Raw genomic sequence first — 14,744 nt, forward strand, 5'->3', positions numbered from 1 at the left:
ACACACACACACACACACACACGAGCCAGACAGCCCCTTCACTGGCCTTGACCCATGAACTCTAGGGTCCTCTTTCACCTGCTACAACAGCATTCATTCTAGCGAAGCTGTCTCGCCAGTGCCCGACTGTTCTGCATATGTTCTCCTAACATTCCCACGCTCTGAGCGCAGACCTCCATCACATGAGATGATCACACTTTGAGCGCAGCAGTATTCATACGGAACATTATGGAGATCTGCATTGTGTCTGTGTGTGGCTGGCTGACTTGTTTTGGGCCTCATGTCGACCACCACCGTCTTCATGACTTTATTCCTTTTTAGGAAGGAAAAAAGGAGAGACTTTTCTTTCCCTTCTTCCTCCTCAAATGAATGTAACTATCCTACGATCCCATGTAGGATAGTTACATGGGATCACAAAGAAAATATAACACAGTCATATTTGTCTCTAATAAACTGCTTTACTTCCTATTTTTGTGTTTTCCAACTGTGGTATGTTTAGAAAACCATGTCTTTGTCATCATGAAATATGTCGTTCCTCCCCTTCCCGCTATCCTTTGCTTTTCCTCTTTCTGATTTCTTCCCGGTGAAGCTTTGTTGTTGATTCTCTTTTCCCCAGAACATCAAGGGTAAACTCATGACTCCCCTCGCCTTTCCTTCCCATTCCTGATTCTTTACCATTTGTCACCGGCAAAACGCAGCGCCACATATCCTCATTGGTTTGTGTAACGAACAGAAACAATGATGCGACTAACACGAGGCTTCAGCATAGTAAGGGTGTTCATGTGTTACTGTGAGAAATGGGGTAGAGCGTGTTCCTGCTCTCCAACAGATAATGTCACTGTCAGATGTGAAAGGGTGCAACACTCGGCGGGTTTTGGTTCAGATCATGTGAGGGAGACCTGGAGAGGCGTGCGAAAGGCTGTGACTGAATTTGCCTCGCTGCACAGCATATGGACGGCCTCATCGCTCCATGCAAATGGCCGAGACACAGACACATGTTCACAAATGCAGACAAACTACCCCCCCTCCCCTCCAGTCCCTCATTAATGGTTCTTCCGAAAACCAGACGCCCCCCTCCTCGAATAATAACCTCTCCACTAACACCACTCCATCTACCCCTCCTGAACGACCCCCCACCCCAACAGTCTAGACCGTGCAACCCTCTCTCTCTCGAACCAGACACCCCAAACCCCCCCCAAAAAAGCCCCCCGCCCCCCCGCTCCCACGACCAGCAGACAGACCCTATGATTCGCGTGACCGCCATTTTGCTGCCCACAGTAGACCTAACTGTACAGCACAACAGCTGCCTTGATGGGCGAATGCAAATGCGTACGCTGCATTGTTAACTCGGCCGCTCAGACAACTCTCATCGCATGAATTAACGCCCCCAAAAACAAGACCTGCTCAATCAAATTCGACCACAAAACGACGCAATATCGAAATGCAGAAACGTAAGATATTCATTTATACCACGCTTCAAACATCTGACTAAATAAACAGCTCTGAACTTTATTATTATACCAAGTTATGCTGAATATTTTTTCATTTTATGCAAGGTGCTATTTCAAAGTCTCAAACAGATGAGAAGCAGTTCAGTTTTCACTCGTTTTCCTCTAACTGGTGTATTCTAGGGAAATAGTGCTATATGATACTTCAAAGCTACAATTCAGTGTTCTTCAGGCAGCAATTTTTGTGATACCGCCTATTTATATGTCTCATGTGCAGCCCTTTTCTAGCAAAATCAGTCCCCCCACGATTTGTTCAGTGCCATGGTAACCAGACACCCATGTGCATGAAAATGAGACTATTATGGTCTGTCTGTCTGGAGTTTGTTGGGCCTATGGATCCCTTCTTAATTAGAGTCTGTGTGCGTGTCTGAGCTTCTCTGTTTGCTTAATGCTTTCATCGGTGCATTATGTATGTCTGTGTGTAAAAAACTCTGTGAGTGTGCATGCGTGACAGAGCGCTATCTGATTAAAGAAAGCCTCGGCTAAGTCTTTTGTACAGTGTCACATTTGCATGGGAGGGAATCACATGCAAACATGCACACCATATGGCCCATTGGGTCCAGACTCTTGATCTCACATGCACCCAACAACTATCAAACACATTTCAGAGTGCGAATGCTTGCACCTCAAGAGAAAAACAAACGGAACCGAATACGGTTTAAAACATTACTGCACTCCTGCTTGCTCGCCGCAACGCCGCATTTATAGGAGCAATTATCAGCACATGCCAACGACACGATGGTTGGAGGTTATGCAAATGCAATTAACCTCGATTTGCATTCGATAACAGTTAACGCATGCACAGATGGCAGACAGCAGAGATGCGCCCGCCATCTTTGGCAGAGGGAAAGACTGGCGGCCATTTTGTCTGAAGCTGTGCCCATCAGGATAGAAACAACCACACTGCATTACTGTGACTACGGCAGCAGTTTAGGAGCTGTGGGTGCACACTGCTGCTGCTCGCCGGCAAACTCTCTCAAGGCCAAGCACATACAGTCCATTCATACACACACACACACACACACACACACACACACACACAGAGAATGTATAGAGTGGTTGTCTCGTATGATAAAAAAATGCTCAGATTTGTGTCGCATTTTACAATGCAATAGACTTAAACACTTAAATTAACCTTTTAAGTTCAAAATATGTCTAAGTTAAAAAAAACAAATTTGACAGCAGTACTCAACACCCTAAAATCAAATTCACACAGAGGTACCGAGAGCACACTGAGAGTTGTTCATAGAGTGGAAAAAGTGGAGTGCTTCAGAGAGATACTTGCCATTTTACCATTTCCACTACCAGGTGGGAAGGTCTCTCTGCCCTGTGATCTTCAGCCCTCTTCGCTGTTCAGTCGGCTTTTTTAATCAGTCTGGAATTGAATAATAGACATCATGGAGAAAAAAGATGTTCATTCTTCATGTGCCAGTATTTGTGGTTTGAACAGACATGTCTACAGCTCACCATAGTAACAGCAAACCAAGAGAGGGAGAGAAAATAAAGATAGTACTGTCTCTTTGTCAAATGTAAAAACTGGTTGGGGAATAAACAACGGGCGAGTTGAGGATGGAGAGTGAGTCAAAAGCAGCACTCCCAAACTGGTTTTAAACAGCCATAGGCAGAAGGTGGGGGATATGTCAATCTTATGAAGGAAAAAAATCAAGAGAAAGGAATATCCCTCTTGGCGGTCTTTCAGCATTCTGGGTATTAGTTATTATTTGGGGAGAGATCCCCTTCAGCAGAACCACACACAGCCAGTGAAGATTCGGACTTGTGGTCCAGTCTTAGGAGCCAGGGCTGCAGCTGAGAGGGCCATGCAGGGCCTGTCCTTTGGAGGTCTGCGGGCCCCTAGGCCACAGACTAACACAGGAAACCCCACTCAGAGCTGTGCAGGCTCTGTGTTTCATATTGATTTCTCCTGCATGACGGTAGCTCCAGAGGTGCTTCTAGCCTTCAGGGACCTCCTCCATCCTTCCCAGCCCACTCACTAGCCCCCCCGCCTGGGCTACACTGGCTCTGCTGGACCCTTGGATGGAGGTACGGGCCACAGGAGGAGAGGAGGAAGACGAGAGCCCATGGCAATGATGATGAGCTGTGCCGGGTCTCTGAGTTCAGTCATCTACCAGCCTTTATCCAGCCTTCCAACCACCCACCCTTGTTTCTATCTGAAAAAGGAAAAATGGAGAGCGTTTTTCAAAATCTCACCTTTGGCATTCAACATCCCTCTGCTCAATGCAAATGCAAATGTAAACACTAACACTTTGATTAAAAATATGTGGTAAGAAAACGCCAACTTGCTCTTTTGTAACCTGCCCCAAGGCACTTGCTGCTATACAGAAACAAATAAAAATGCTCAGCATACTGTATGAAACACAGACACATCTATCTCTGTTCATTTTTTCAAATGTCTTCCAGAAATATAAATCATTCACATCAAAATAATTACGCATAACCTATATTATTCAGAAATATTATTTATATTAATTATTTTGATGACTGGCATAAATAAACCAATGAGCATTATAACCCTTTTGATATCAAACAAACGATTTGTTTGCTTGCATTCTTTTATTTTGGTGCATCTTGAAAAATTCTGAAAACATTCAGAACCCTGTTATCATGCTAATACAATATAGTCCTTTATGTGTTGCTTTGTTCTTTTCTGTAAGAAAAACGAATTGCAGGGGCCTCCTTCAGCAACCAGGCAGCCACTGGCCCCGATTTCTGTCAAAACCAGCAGCAAAGACATGTTCAGCTAAGTGTGGTCTGCTGGAAAATTAATAAGACACAGAAAGTAGCCGGTTAAAACGGTCGAGGTCAGTTATGGGACGGTCTGTAGGTGAATTTGAGTTTGCTGTTATGTGAATGTTTTCAGCGTATAATGGGGGAGCACCCGGAGTAGCCCCTAACTTGGCCCGTGCAGGGGAGTAACGTGGGGTGAGATTGGCTGAGCTGGAGGAAGATTCAGACACAATGCGCCCATTGAGAGGGTTCAGACATGGGTGTTAACTCGCCATTCCTTCACACACAATAGGGCCCCCCACTAGAGCCAGCGTAGGGGACAATGTTGGTTCAGGGCAGCCCTCCACCCAGCGAGAAAGAAAAGAGCTGCATTCACAAGATGGGAGGAGGAGGAGAGATGGGAGCTAGAGGGATATGTTTGTGTATGGTGGGGGGTTTGCGGTTTGGGGAGGGTGGCTGTGACCCATGGCTTTGGACTTGAGGAACAAAACAGAGAGACATCGACAAACACATCGCAGCAGCATGAGACATCCCACCCCCCGGAAATATTTACAGAATTTCAAAGAATGTTCAGCGGAGAAATCCCTACAATATTCAGTATCTTCATTCTAGCATTTAGCAAGATATTCATCATCAGCCTGTACAATACAATGGATGGTTAATCTAGATCTTATGTTTCTTCTGCTTTCTCTCGGCTTGGTTTTACATGTCGTCCATCTTATTATTTTTAATGGCTAATTCAACCTTTGGCTGAGGGGCAACAGTTTTAAATTAGTCATTTTGCTAATACCGGAGTATTTAAAGTGACGTATTGAATAGATATAATTAAACAAATATACATAAGGATTGTTAATCCACATGAAGCATTATTAAGGCTTTATTTACCATTAAAGACCATGTTAGAACCATTCGGACAGTAAAGAAATATTTAGAACTAACTGATATTTTGTAGTTTTTAATTTACTAAGGATAACTAGCTCTGTAGTTTCATTGTAGAATACTTAGTAAGGGCCAATAACGTCTGCAACCAGCTCCTGCTTCTGATTGGTTGATATGTAGAACATGTTGTCCGTGCTTGTTAGTTAATTTAGATGAAGCTCTGGAGCCTGGAGAGCACACTAGTCTTTGACCATGCTCGTCATGCTTATCGTGCTTAATGCGGTTATTGTGTCTTGCTACAATGTTCTGTTTGTATTTTTGAAGGAGAATGTTTTTCAGTAAACTGACAAAGGAGTTTTATTGAAGCACACGTCAACTATATGCTTACACTCTGTAGCTTAAGTGGACATTTTCAAGAAATAGACTGAGCCACACTAATAGATGGTACAAAGAATATTAAATGGTTGCAAATCATTCTCAAATGAAACTGAGCTTGGCTACGCTATCCACATCTTGCAGTGACATCACTGATGCATGTTGACTTGGCAAACTGTCACCAGTTACTGAAAAAGTGCACATTGATTTTATAATATACCACAAATTACTCTGTACCAATGAAAATGCTTGTTGCACATACCATTTAACTGCAGTGTCCCGGGTTTGATTCCAGCTGGTTTTTGTTTTTGCATGTTATACGCCTCTCTTTTTCCCCCCAGTTTCCTGTCTGTCTCTCACAGTGTCGCAGCCGTTAAAGGCAATGTACTAACAAGTAGAAAAGCATGACATGTAGGGACGAAAAGGGGTGACATATTAGCAATGGTCTGTAAAGGCAGCTGCATTTTTTTTTTTTTTTTACTATAGTTGCTCTATAATCATGTTCAACTTTGCCTTTTGATAATGAAGTATTGGGAATGAAACACCAAAATGCACCGGTACTTTTGTACATTTCAAAGGTTTCACTGAAATACATGTACGGAGCCAGGTTGTGAATCTGATATACAGTTTCTGCAGACTTTAATCTCATCATGTTTACAGAAGAAAGCAGGAATCACATCCTCCAGTGACTTCAGCAATTTTTAAACATCTTTAGCATTTCTCCAAAGACCATATAACAAGCATTTACTTGTTCACAGTTGCTTGTTATATACACTGGGGTTGTAAAGAAACACTGTTTTGGGAGTCAGTTTGGGACTGAGGCTGACAGCACTAACAAGCCTTTGGTAATGTAAGTGTATAAGCTTTTATTCTACCTTCCTTTTCCAGAAAAGTAAAATCTCCTCTGGCAAAACAAGAAGAGTTTCTCCTCAAAATATATAGGAAACTATCGGGTTGGCTGTGTTTGAGGCCACAAGATGGTATAGGTGATGGGGGGTGGGGGGCAGGGGTAGCTGGAAAATGTTTATGGAGATCCTGTGTCTCTCTGGGAGCATAATTGGATCCTGTGGCTGGAGTGAGAGTGCATTGTTGTGGTGTAAAGGATTACACTGGTGAACTGGTAAAACAGGGGAAAGAGCCAACACAGAGGCAACACACCATCAAACAGTGAGAGGTGAGATATACTGCAAGATGACTCATCTCATAAATGGGAAAGAGATGTGGAGACAGAAAGAAAGTAGCGAGAGGAGGAAGATAGAGGAAATAGATGAGGAACTTCATATACATGCACGTGCACTGGCAAAAAATATCGCCGGGAAATGGAGTGAAAGGTAGAAAAAGAAGGGGAGCAGAGGGAGCTGTGTGGACAACAGTTGCAGTGGTAGAGGGTAATATGGGCAAATGATGTCTGTCTTGCTTGTCTGTCTGCATCCTGAGTGACAGTTTACAATCTCTGAGGCAGCAGGCAGGCCCAGCAGGTTGGCTCTTTGGCGCCATACAATCCCTCATTACCAGACCTATTTTTTTTCTCTCTCTTTCTCCGTCCTCCGCCGGCTCTCGTCTGTTTAGAGCCAATTCTAATCTCTCTCGTTCTTCCACCATCAGCACCACAACCTCTTTTAACTTTTGTGTACATTTCAAAATAATTTTATTTTCCCTCCCTGATAATCAGTTATTTTAATCATCATTTTGACACTACTTATGCTGAATGTATGACATGTGAGTCCTAATTTTTTTAAATGCTATTTTACTTTAAAAGGAAAATAAACCTCTGTTTGGTTTCCCTAATACTTAAGCTGCACAGTAATGATTTCTGACAGGCGCTGTCTTCTTCAGCAGGCTGGTTTCTACTCTTTTTTTTGCCCCTTTACTTGTAACCACAAATGATGAACTGAATCAGTCTCTCTCTGCACCTGGCCCTCCATTCATCATAAAACTGTTAGCTGAGTTCAGAAAAATGTCTTAGAGCTATAATCTCCATCTTTCATGTTAAACCAGTAGATGAATTCTGAGCTAATATTTCCTAGCTTCCGTTTCTATATTTCCCTTAGTGTCTGTTGAGAATGAATCTACTGAGGGTTTATTGGAGTCACTACAAATATCTGAGGCGAGGAAAATCCCCCCAGCGTCTGATGAGCATGATGACCCCCGTATGTGTCTTTCCCACAGTTTTCACAGACAGCACGCACGTAAAGCATTATTCTCCTCTCATCTGCCGTTCAAATGGAAACCACACTGAGCATAATGCATCATCTGCATTCTGCAACCTGCCTCGCTGAAAGACTCCTCTCTCCTCCTTCGCTCTCTTCATATCTGTTCCTTCAAAGGCTGCTGAGGGTGTATTCAAACAGCAGGATACACACTCAGCTAACAAACCTCATTAAGAGCCCATACACACTTTCTCAATGCTAACACTAGCTGTCACACATCCCCTCTCAATGCACACACTGGTGGCCACACTGACCACGACAAAGCATCTTTACAGAGCTAATTAGAAGGGTCCCCCTCTGTATTTGAAACTCATCTGAATAGGAGGGACCATGATAACGAGGAAGGGAGAAAGAGATAGAGACGGAGGGACAGGCAGGAGAAAGAAGGGAAAGGGACTTGGAGCAAGAGCGAGAGAGAGAAAGAGAGGAGAGGATCCTTGCTAATATACTCAAGGTGATAGCAGGCGTGTCTTTCACAGTGTGGAATTAAAGCTGGGAGCTCAAGCAGGCAGGGGGAACTGAAATAGTGTGACACCGCTCGGTGTAGCTTGGATGCAGCGATGGAGGGGAGTGGGGAGGGAGCAGAGTGCTGCACTGTTTTGATTGGTGTGCCAGTATCTAGAGAGAGATGGAGGGAAGGAATGGGTGTGACACCAGCTTCTTGGGGAAGGTGGTAAAAGAGCAGCTGCTGACATGGACGGCATTTCAAAAAGCTGCATGAGTAACGCTGCTCTTAAACATGATTGAGCGATTAAACAAACCGGAATCAGCAAACCACCTAATAAGGGATTCGGAAATACATTTGGAAGCAAATAAGCTCATTAATGTGTAATGCTTTGCCTTTATTTGCTTTTCTTGCCCTGCTAATTATTGTTGCAGAACACTCAGTTTTTCTGGTACCAAAAAAAGGTGATCAAAATTCTCTTTCCAAGACATCTTTCTCTTTCAGCTCCTCTCATTTTATACTTAGAGAAAGACAGAAGGTCACACTAAGGGTTCAGCTGCAAAACATTCTTCTATAGTTTCCATATCTTCCTCCAGCCCTCCTCCATTTCGTTTTTGAATTTTCCTTTTGTGTGTCCATGAAGCGAGCTCTGTGTGAGTGTGTGTGCGTGAGCTTTGGAGGCAGGCAGACAATGCCAAGTTGACAGTTAGGGGTTCGGATCAAGCACAAGGCCAAGTTTGTCTCCACAAGCTGAGTGAATGGACACATCAACAGTTGCAGAAGTAAAATATTGCTCTATTGTCCAAAATGTCTCCATAATTGTTATCATCATAGTATAAAAAATACAGAATTCGTGTGCATCAAAAATGAACAAATTACACTATTTTGAAGGTGATATTTTTTAATAAATGTAACAAGAAGAGAAGGCAGTCTGTAAACTATTTCAAATTACAAATAAAGAAAGAAAGAAATTTTTTAAAATAATAATTCAGGTTCTTTTCAATCCTTAACAGAATTTTAAGTTCAAGTTGAAGTTATGACCTAATTGTTGTCCCATCAAGCCCAGTGGCCCCTGATGAGAGTGCAAAGCATTCTGGGAGAATAGCAGGTGTCCCCATGTCACAGAGCTTCTCAGACAGCTTGTTAATTTGCACAACTTTTACACACACATCTCTCCCTCTATGCGTGTGTGTGTGTGCGTGTGTGTGCATGTGTGTATATGTATGTGTGTATATATTAGCGATGGGACTTGACCCTAGCGAGCTGCGGCTGTGTTTCGCGTCTTGCTGGGCGTGGGAAAAAGACGGGACCCCTTTTCACAGCTGCCTCAGCCAAGGCCTGGACTGCTGGGGGCCCCTGTACCCCCTCCACACACACACACACACCCGTTCCCCCTTGTCCGACCCCCCCCACCCCTCGATCCCATTCAGGCTCCGGCCTACTGGCTTTCAAAAGCAGGACCCCCTTCCCAGCCCTTCATAAATACATCTCATTATTCAAGCCCTAGTTTGCATAGGGATTCCAAAGAGATCTCCACTCTGCTCGTGAGGACTGAAGCCCCTCAGCCTTTTGGACCGCACAAGTGCAAATTTCGACTTAGTAATCTCCCTGTGTTAATATTTGTTTTAAAACAATGTGTGCACACTTGCAAAACTATTTCACCAATTCTGCAACTTTCTGAAAATTTATATTTTGGTGCATCTTCTTCTTAAAATGTCTTTTTTTTTTTTCCACGGAAAATCTAGAGAGACTAAAACCAGTGTAAAGAGTGTTTAGCATGACCATTAGCGAGTGTTTTGCTAGTCTGTATTCCATCTGCCACCGGCTATTGTACAGTACCTCACACACACACACACACACACACACACACACACACACACACACACACACACACACTCTTCAACCCCTCTACAACACCCTCCTCCCCACCCCCATTCGCTGCAATGCATTACTGCAGAGATTTATCTCCTATCAGCCCTTATAATACTGAGGTTATAATTTACATCCACTCTAGAAAACAGCAGCACAGGCCGGTTCTTGCATATGCTAATATAAAGCTTGGGAAAATCTGGGTGACTCAAAGAACTCCATACTAAATTTGAATAACTGAGCTTTCTATTGAGCTTCAAGGTTGTGAACCATGAAGATTTTGACCTTGCAATATGTACTTATTGTTTAATTCCTTATGCTCAGCTATTTAAGGGGGCAATGGAGGGAATATACTGACAGTTTAAAGCTGGGAATGTTTCCGTTTCGATCTTGCGGAAATAACTCAAATAACATCTTTTTGGCTCAGGTTGTTATTTCTCACAAGCCCTAAAGTTGATCATTTTTAATGTAAATGTTGGGGTGAAACTAAAAACATCCAGTCATACTGATCATCTTTCAATAGACTTCGCTAGCAATTTTAGCTATGGTATTTTCAAGCGATTTGACATAATGCTGAATAATGCATGCGCTATACCTTTATGCAAATTGATACTTGGGGCACAACAATCAGGAGACTTTGGACAAGGCGAGGGTGGTTCGTCAAGGCATTAGGGGCAAAAAGGACAGAGCCACCCAAACACTCTTTCCACATGAACAGGTCCAAACCTTGGGTGAGCCCTACGCTTGCGCTCTCCTAACGGGATAAAGAACCGCAGCAAAGATTACATGGCCACCTCCCCTGCACCTACCACACACTCTACCTGACAAATAGGATCATAGTGTTTAAAGGGATAAACGCTGAATGTATGAGAATGAAAGAGAGGTGCGTGTCTGTGTGTGTGTGTGTGTGTGTGCGTGAGTAAGGGGGATGGGGATGATGTACAATGTAAAAAAAAATGTTAATACTTCAAAGGAGAAAGGAATGATGGAATTCAACATGGAGGTCTTACTTCATTCGCTCAATTCACACCGTTTACACTCTCTCTTTTGCTGTAGGCTACAGTCTATTGCTGCTACACACTGTGTGTATGTATTCTGATATATACATGAATGATATAAACCTGACATTTACACTGTGCGCAAATAAAAATGGCAGTAAATGTCCCTCTTAATGCCCCTTTTTGTTTGAATAAGACGGCGAGGATTACTACTGTGCTGCACACTTTAAACATCTTTCCTGATGCAAAATACAAAATCCACAATATTTCAAAATTCAGGCTCAGTCTATCTTTCTTTTTTTCACACCCACACACACACAACCAAATCCATCCTTACAGCTCCACAGAATATGGACAACAATCAACCATCAGCAATGCTGCAACATCCCTGGCTCATGACACTGTAGAAACAAAACTATCTGCAAGCCTCCAGCATCTTAAAGTTTGACCTGAACATTTCTCTTAATTCCATATACTTAGGGTTATGCCTAAAATATGTAAGGCAGAATAAGCAAAGTGCTAGTGCGCTTGGCAATATCAGGGGTTGTTGCTCACATGAAAGTGAACCACATCTGTGTTCATCATGCATGTGTTCTTATTTTAAATATTCACCTGCAGGATGACTGCAGTACCTCATCCTGTCTGGTGGCACTTTGTCTTCATTGCCAGTTGATGCAAACTTTGGGGCTGGCATTGTCCGCATTTTCCTTTAAAGACAAAACAAAAGAGAATCAGCTGTAGCTCTAATTTTTAATACTACATCATTCGTTTCAGGAGTAAATAAGCGGCTCGCAAGGCAGCGGAGGGAAATATAAGACAGAGGGGGAAAAATTTATTTGTGTCGACCTTGCAGCTAACAGCAGTCTCCTAAACTTGTTTCACTGTCTTTACAAGTGCAGTTTTCTCCCATGCACTTCTCATTATTTTGCTTTTTTTCAAGGTTAAATATATTTTCTGCTGTGTAAACAGTAAATCATGCTTGATAAAAGCATTTGTGCAAAAAGACAAAAATGTAAAATGTCATGGAAAGGCCACACTGAGTAGTTATAGTGAAAAACTATAACACAAAGCACTGGTATGCTTCATCTGGGTCCCATCCCAGTTGGTAAAACACTATAAAACGAGATTAAGATTGAACGCAAAAAATATTGTATACAAATAAAAACAGAGTATAAATTCTCAAAAACATCACCGTGGAACTGAACAGAAAGATAGAAATATTACATAATCCCATAATATTTTAATCCCTGATTTTTTTTTTTTTTTTTGCATCAATCTAAAATGGAGGACGTGGAGGTCAAATTGTATATACTGTCCTCCGGCTGTCAAATGCAAACATCAACAACTCTCACACACAGACACAGACAGTCACACACCATCCAAGCTCTCTTGTTTAACGGTGCACATCAAATATTGTCAGTCATGGTCTAAATAGAGCATCCTGGGACTTCAGGGATATTCAGTCATCTCCAAGGCTTGCTGATTCTGCTCTAAGAATAGATCAAACTCTGAGCCGATGTCCTATTTGGTTCTTAGCTAGCGGGCGAACATGAAAATAATCCGGCCAGCGAAACACAAATTTGAACATATCTGCCATGTCTAACTCAGATTCAGCTTCCGTGATGAAAGCATGTACGAAATTGGCTGAAGATGCTCGTGTACAGCCCAATCTCTTTTAATCTAAACGACTGGTACACTACGCTGTTGATGTGTGATACCCTGCAGGTTCTGGCTGGGTAGCAAAGAAGCAAACAACCCACACTATGTGACACTCAAATGATGGAGAAACAGTGTCTGTGGTGTTATCCGGCATGTTAGCTCCCAGTAGCTCAGTCCCATACTGTCTCTCCATGCTCCACTAGGGCTTCATTTTGCACCAAGTAATGTACATGAGCATCCAATTATATACATCACACTCCTAATGTCAAGTTAATTACAGCCAGGGGACATCAGTCATCCTTCTCCTCTCATAAAGGAAACACACTCAGGGTATCAGAGGAGTCAGGGAGTCTGCAGTCTGCAGTGGATGCAGCTCTGCGGGATAAATTCTTGCAGTGTAATTACCAGCTTAAATGACCGCTGTACCAACTTCGGGGCCTGCAAAAATCGCCATAATCAACATGTGAGATCTTAGAAAGCGATCTGCTGCTGCTGCCAACGCCGTCACGTGAGTCCCGGATCGACCAATCGCACGAACCCTTTAACTATTTCTGTCTCACCCCTCAAGATATTGCCATTATAACACCCACACAGCTATGACAACTACACAACAGCACGCCCTGTGGATTTTTGGTATGTTTTTCCACATACATCACTCCCTCGTGTCCTAAAGTTGAACGAAAAGCCGATTTATTGATCCTCAATAGGCCCAATAGCATCACGGCGATGCCCAAACCACGAGCCCCAAAAGCAGCAACATTCACGCCCTCACAGACACGCAGGTGGCTCCTGTGATCGTGCCAACACCTATCCAGGAGATGAGAGCAGCCACCACCAAAACCATGCTGGTGCTGTTTTCAGGCTCAGAAGACCCCCCCCCCCCTCCCCAACCACCACCACCACCACCACCACCACTTCTCCTCCTCGGCGGCGGCTGCGGCGCTCAGCCTCCCTCAGCATCCGTCCCTCCTGCCGCCTCCTGCTGCTGCCTGGCATCATCTCCTCCTCCTCCTCCTCCATGACGAGCGAGAAGGACTCCCGGCTCCGAAGTGCTCGGCATCAGTTCGTACTTTCGGTTCTCTAGCTTTATGAAATTAAAACTCATACAGCTAGATAACCAAAGACACAAACTAAGCCATCGTCTCTTAAAGGGGCCGCCTCTCCGATACAAACACAGAGAGAAAACAGAGAGGATAGAAAGAGAGAGAGAGAGAGAGAGAGAGAGAGAGAGAGAGAGCCTGCCTGTGGACACATTACACTGAGACCCCCCACACACACACACACACACACACACACACAGCAGCAATACCGCTGCTCAACATAATACAGGCTTTTATCTTTTAATATTTATCTCTATGTGGAGATAAAATGAAGTTAAAACACGCAGGTTGTATTGGCTTCCGTGACTAGTTTGTCACACACCCTCACATCTACACTCACACACACACACACACACACACACACACACACACACACACACACACACACACACACACACACACTTTGACTGTCATTCAGGGCCCAGTGGCTCCTTAGTTTGCCCAGTCTGTCACCATCAAATTCAACTTTGCTCAGTTGGCATCATCAGAGTTAAACACAGTGTTAAGAAAAAACAAACGAACAAACAAACATGCTGTACAAGTATCACCATAACTAGTTTTGTGTTTAGGCAACATTTTGTTTTGTACAAGTGCACGCAGCTATAGGCCAGACACCCCGCCTCGTCCATTTGCAACCGTTTCAAAACCATTTCATTTTTTAGGAGACAACGTTGCCTTTTGCCAATATTGTGGGTTTACGGTGCTAGATTGAAGCCACAAGGCTTAACAGTCAAGCAAAGTTGCCATTGCACATCCTTCAGTTGCGAGGCTGTTGTAATTGTTTAAATTTCTGGGAAAACACACAACCACGGCGCCTGCAGCGATCGGTGTAATGAAGGTGCAAACTGCGGGTTGTAAAACACACAACAGCCCTTCTGATTTGGGATTAAGACTACTCCCACATCAACTATCAGAGGTATAAAGCCAGCAACCCACTTACTTGCACATCAGGCCAA

At 43.5% G+C, this 14,744-nt stretch overlaps 1 long non-coding RNA gene across 2 annotated transcripts in view; it reads right to left on the reverse strand.

The window, feature by feature from the left end:
* Window positions 1-1,245: 1,245 nt before the first annotated feature.
* The window catches only part of LOC120798504, a 13,738-nt gene continuing 239 nt past the window's right edge, over window positions 1,246-14,744 (reverse strand). Inside the window, exons 1-4 of one of the 2 annotated variants that reach the window (XR_005708714.1) lie at window positions 14,729-14,744; window positions 11,642-11,736; window positions 2,976-3,676; window positions 1,246-2,883 (exon numbers count right to left, since the gene is read on the reverse strand). The exon at window positions 14,729-14,744 is cut by the window's right edge and continues 239 nt beyond it. This is a non-coding gene — a long non-coding RNA (uncharacterized LOC120798504). Of the gene's footprint in view, window positions 3,677-11,641; window positions 11,737-14,728 lie in introns of both variants that reach the window. The other variant, XR_005708713.1, reaches the window with a different exon arrangement.

This window comes from Xiphias gladius, chromosome 14 (assembly GCF_016859285.1).
Source record: "Xiphias gladius isolate SHS-SW01 ecotype Sanya breed wild chromosome 14, ASM1685928v1, whole genome shotgun sequence".
Lineage (NCBI taxonomy): Eukaryota > Metazoa > Chordata > Actinopteri > Istiophoriformes > Xiphiidae > Xiphias > Xiphias gladius.